Source organism: Enhydra lutris, unplaced genomic scaffold (assembly GCF_002288905.1).
Source record: "Enhydra lutris kenyoni isolate GAN:26980312 unplaced genomic scaffold, ASM228890v2 scaffoldscaffold4, whole genome shotgun sequence".
Lineage (NCBI taxonomy): Eukaryota > Metazoa > Chordata > Mammalia > Carnivora > Mustelidae > Enhydra > Enhydra lutris.
In genome coordinates, this window is record NW_019154088.1 from 15,085,551 (window position 1) to 15,091,679 (window position 6,129).

Sequence of the window (6,129 nt, forward strand, 5' to 3'; positions counted from 1 at the left end):
GAGAAGCAGACTCTCTGCCTATCAAGGAGCCTATAAAGTGACTTGATCCCAGGACTCTGGGATCATGACCTGAGCCAAAGGCAGATGCTTAAGTGACTGAGCTACCCAGGTGTCCCGTATTTTTTAATTATTTTATTTTATACACATATAGAATATTTTATTTTTTGTCTTTTTTAAATTAGGCTCAATTAGCTAACATATAGTACATCATTTTAATAAAATATAATATATGGTCTTTATACAGGATTTAAGGAAAAATAAAGGTATAAGACCAAAATAATGACTTTTCTCCATAATGACAGCAAACAGTTAACCATTGCTGTTATTTTAGTGCATTGCCTTCCACAATTGTCTATGTGTAAGCATTTCTACAAAATTGGAATCAAATTGCTATAATTAGTATCCTGATATTTTCACTCCATATTATGACATGAGCTTTTTCTTATTACATAAGTGTACTACATTACATCCTAATCAGGATCAGTTGAAATGAATTCATCACAAATAACTAAATCATTTTATTTTTAAGGGTATGTAATTTATTCTTAATTTTATTATTATAAATAATGCTACAATAGACAGTTTGAAAAATCATCTATGACAGTTTGTTTCTCTAGGATAGATTCCTTGATAGTGAAATATTTGATAAATAATATAATTATCTAAAATATTCTTGATTCACACTGACAAATTTATTTCCATCAACTTTAGCCAGTTTATTTTTATATAAGACATTTGAGGATGATGTCAAATGATTCTTATAAAAACTATCTATTATACCCTTTTAAAAAGTTTTGCTAATTTGATAAACAAAAAGTCATATTTTAACCATTGTTAACTGAAAACCACAGTATCAATGATGGGGCTTGTCTTGTCTTGGAGCCAGCAAAATAGTTAGCATATCTGAGGTCAGAAAGCAAAGCTGAACCTGAAACTACAATGTGGCGTGGGCAGACACCCAGGATTCCTTTCAGGGACTATTTCATCATTATCCTCTACACACGCAGATCTCTGAAGGACAGTACTAAAGAATATCCCAGAAAACTCAGACACCAGAGAGTCATCTTATGGCATCGGATAGGGTAAGGTCCCTGAGTAGAACAAAGACAGAAACCCAATCTTTAGTGACTAGATCTTTGTGAAGATTAGCTCTTAGCAATGATGGGCACAGCTGCATCCTGGAAACAAACACTCCAGAAAAAGGTGCCCAAGTCAAACAGCTCTCCAAGGAATCCATATACTTTCAGCTGCTCTAGGCTCTTGAGGTGGGGATCTTCCTTTGCATGGGAAACCAAGCTATAACCAATTCAGCCTGCTGACACTGTGGGCACTGCCTGTCATCTAGCCAGATAGCATCCACAACTCAAACCAGCCCAGCTCTGTAGACTTTCATGTGGGGTATTTGGGGGTTATCTCTAGATGAGCTGCAGATCCCTTTAATCTCCCTTTAATCTCAAGTAGAGACACCTTCCATCATTGGGCTAGGGCAAGATACCAGTAACATGCCAAACGAACCTCTGGGGCTTCAACTAGGAATTACCTCAGTGTACATTTTCACATAGGAGGAACAATGTTTTGCTATCAAAATTGGCCTTCTGGTTCAATATCTGCATACTCAAACTTTCCTCCATGACAAAACTGTGCCCATAACCAAAACTAGCCCTCTACCTTAATCCCATCACCATTTCCCCAGTTACTCTTAGCCACAGTGAAGTTTGCTGCCACAGTTTTGGGCACTGATTTGTTCCCCCCTGGAAACCACTCCATACAGTCTAACCAGAGTTTACTGTAAGTTTGCCTGGATACATCTATGTATTAAACTTAACTCTGTTTATGTAATTCAAATACACTCATCAACTTCACTAATACATACTCCTCAGTTCATGGATGCTTATGATTAATTCAAGAAAGGCCTCTAATTTACTTTTTAACTCATTAACCCCCAAAACAATGTACCAGTCAGCTACCAAATTACATTTTATAAAGATCCATAACAATGCACACATATAGGAGAACTTCTGTTTCTGCTGTGAGAAATAACTACCTTGGGTTTGATACCAAAAACAACTATAAAAAGACATAAGTGCATACTAAATAACCCTTTTTAGACATTTGACTAATACAGAGTTTGGACTACTGAGAAAAAGAAAACAAAGTAGGCTCTAAAATCATCCTTATTTTCTGCACCATTCCAGTCTGTGGGAAAAAAAAGACAGGGAGGGACGCCTGGGTGGCTCAGTTGGTTAAGCAGCTGCCTTCGGCTCAGGTCATGATCCCAGTGTCCTGGGATCGAGTCCCACATCGGGCTCCTTGCTCATCAGGGAGCCTGCTTCTCCCTCTGCCTCTGCCTGCCATTCTGTCTGCCTGTGCTTGCTCTCTCTCCCTCTCTCTCTCCGACAAATAAATAAATAAAATCTTAAAAAAAAAAAAAAAGACAGGGAACACAAGCAGAAGACAGAGGTCAGAGGTAGGGAGAAAAACTAAGGTAACTGGAATTTATGGGGAAAGTATAGGAGAGACGGGAGATCAGCAGAGATTTGTCCAGAAATTGGTAAAATTATTCCCTTCAGCCTGTCCAGGCAATAAATTTCAATGTATATGATGAGACTCTAAGCAGCTAGGCAGAGGCAAGGAATTATAAACTGAAAAATTCCTAGAGCTCACACTACACAAAAACATAGGCAAATTCTGAAAAACGAGAGTGAAGAGACCTTATGGAATACCCAGGAAATTCACTACAGACCCCCCACAAGAGTCATGCCTAAAAATTAAGGCTAAATTAAATTAGTCTTGGAGTAAAGGCTAATCTAGACTCGCCATAATGTTCTTAAAATCAGGGTGCCTGGGTGCCTCAGTCGTTAAGCATCTGCCTTTGGCTCAGGTCATCATCCCAGGGTCCTTGGATCAGGTCCTGAGATCAAGCCCTGTATCTCGCTCCCTGCTCCGCAGGGAAGTTGCTTCATCCTTTCCCTCTGCTGCCCTCCCTGCCTGTGCTCTCTAGCTCTTTCTGACAAATAAATAAATAAAATCTTCAATTAAAAAAATAGCTCTTAAAATCAAGCCTTAAAACAATCAACTGAGGGACGCCTGGGTGGCTCAATGGGTTCAAGCCTCTGCCTTTGGCTCAGGTCATGATCTCAGGGTCAGGACCTGAGCCCTGCATCAGGCTCCCTGCTCAGCGGAGAGCCCACTTCTCTCTCTCCCTCTGCCTGCCTCTCTGCCTAGTTGTGATCTCTGTCAAATAAATAAATAAAATCTTAAAAAATCAGCTGATCCACAAGTTATACACCTGCAAACTGCAACAAAACTCAATTCTCTTTTAAATAGATAACAAAATAGAGACACCAAAAAATGTAATATTTACAAAGATAAGGATCCAATAAAATATTAGACATGTGAAAAAGCAGCAGAAAAATCTGTAATATGGAGAAAAATTAGTCCATAGACAAAGACGAAAAAAATGACAGAATGATTGTGTTATGTGAGAAGAAATTCTAAATAGTTACTATAAATATGTTCAGGAACTTATGAACATAATGAGTGGGGAAACAAAAGATATCATAAAGAACAAAATGAAATTTTTGGAGTAAAAAAGTCAACACACTTGAAAAACTCATTGAAAACATTGGTTGGGCTAAACAGAAGATGGGCAGTACAAAGGAAATGATCACCAAACCTAAAAACAAAAGTAAAACCTGTTTATAGTGAACCACAAAATAAAAGATTGAAAAACTGAACAGAACTGCAGTGACTTGTATGATAATATCAAGAAGTTTAACATGTGTAATGAGAATGGCAGAGGAGAAAGGGGAGAAAAATACAAAAAAATAACAAAAATGTTTGAAAATTTGATGAAAATTGTAACTCAAACAGATCAAAGAAGGTATATGAAATAAAAACAAGATAATCACAAAGAAAAACACACTAAGGCACATCATGGTTACAACAGTGCAGGCTAGAAGACAGAAGCAATGAGATCACTTAAATGCTGAAAGGAAAAGAAAAAAAAAAAACCTGTCAACCTAGAATTCAATATACTGTTAAAATATACTTCCAAAACAAGTGGCAGAAAAACAAACACTAAAATAATTTGGTACCTGCAAGCATATCTGCACCGTTAAAAGACTGAAAGAAACTTCTTCAAAATAAAGGAGAAGGATATCAAATGAAAGCTTATGCAAAGAAATGCAGATTACTAGAAATGATAATTATGTGGATAATTTTAAAAAGCCTTTACTAATTTTTATATTTCTTTAAAAGGAAATTGATTAAAGTCAAAATGATAAAATACATATAAAATAAATAAAATATACATGATAATATGTTGTAGGTTTGGACTTCAAAATATAGAGAGAAATGAAACATATTATAATAAATGGAAATACATTGTTGCAAGGACACTGAATTGTATGTGAATTATTGTACCATTACAAAAATAGATTGTGATAAATTAAATATGTATGTTGTATATTCTAAAATAACCATGAAAAACAACAACAACAAACAAACCAAATAGATTATAACTAAAAAAAAACTGTAGCAGCTGCACTATTCTTATAATTAAAGTCACTGGCTCATCTTTTTCTCAGTATTAGATTTTTGTTGAGTTCTTGATCTTAGAAATTTATGTTCTCTGTATGATGTAAGCCAGTGTTCTTTAACTTGTCATAACTTTGCTCTTGACTTTACATTTCTGATACGAGTCTGTTTGGATCATTTTGTCCAATAACAGCTTGATTGTTTTCATACCACTTTTAAAAGGAGAGGTAAGCTTTTTGTTTGTTTGTTTTTATTTAAAGTTTAGGTAGTCAACATACAGTGCAATATTGGTTTTTGAAGAAGAATTCAGTGATTCATCACTTACATACAACACGCAGCGCTCATCATAACAGGTGCCCTCTTTAATGCCCATTTCCCATCTAGCCAATCTCCCACCCACCTCCCTCCCTCAACTCTATTCTCTATCATTAAGAGTCTCATGTCTTTTTTCCCCCTCTCCTTTTTTTCTTTTCCCCTTCCCATATGTTCATTTGTTTTCTTTCTTAAATTTCACTTATCAGTGATTGAGTTCTTATTTCTGACTAGTTTATTTCACATAGCATAATACACTTTAGTTGCATCCATGCTGTTGCAAATAACAAGATTTCATTCTTTTTGATGGCTGAGTGATATTCCAGGGCACATGTGTGTGCACACACCCCCCCCAAATATTCTTTATCCACTCATCAGGTGACTGACATTTGTGATCTCTCCATAGTTTGGCTATTGTAAATGCTGCTATAAACAAACATCAGGGTGCACGTATCCCTTCAAATCTGCATTTTTATATTTTCTGGATAAATACCTAGTAGTTCAAGTGCTGGATGACAGGGTAGTTCTACTTATAACATTTTGAGGACCCTCCAAACTGTTCTCCAGGGTGACTGCACCAGTTTGCATTACCACCGACAGTGCAAGAATGTTTCACTTTCTCAGGATTCTCACCAACCCTTGTTTCTTGTGTTATTTTAGCCATCCTGAAAGTGTGAGATGGTATCTCATGATTTTGATTTGTATTTCCCTGATGATGAGTGATGTTGAGCATCTTTTCATGTGTTTGCTAGCCAACTGGATGCCATTTTTGGGAAAGTGTCTATTCATATCTTCTGCCCATTTCTTAACTCGCTTGTTTTTTGGGTGTTGAGTTGGTAAGTTTTTTACAGATTTTGGATACCAAACCTTTATCAAATATGTTGTTTGCAAATATCTTCTCTCATTCCATAGGTTGCCTTTTAGTTTTGTTGATTGTTTCCTTTGCAAGGCAGACATCTTTTATCTTGATAAAGTCCAAATAGTTGATTTTCCTTTTGTTTCCCTTGCCAGTGGTGATGTGTCTAGCAAGAAGCTATAACAGCCGAGGTCAGAGTTTACACCTGTTTTCTCTAGAGTTTTGATAGTTTCCTAGCTCACATTTAGGTCTTTCAGCCATTTTGAATTTATTTTGTCTATGGTGTCAGAAAGTGGTCCAGTTTCATTCTTCTGCTTGTTGCTGTCCAGTTTTCCCCATAGCATTTGTTGAAACTGTCATTTTTCCATTGGATCTTCTTTCCTGCTTTATAGAAAGATTAATTGACCATGTACTTGTAGGTC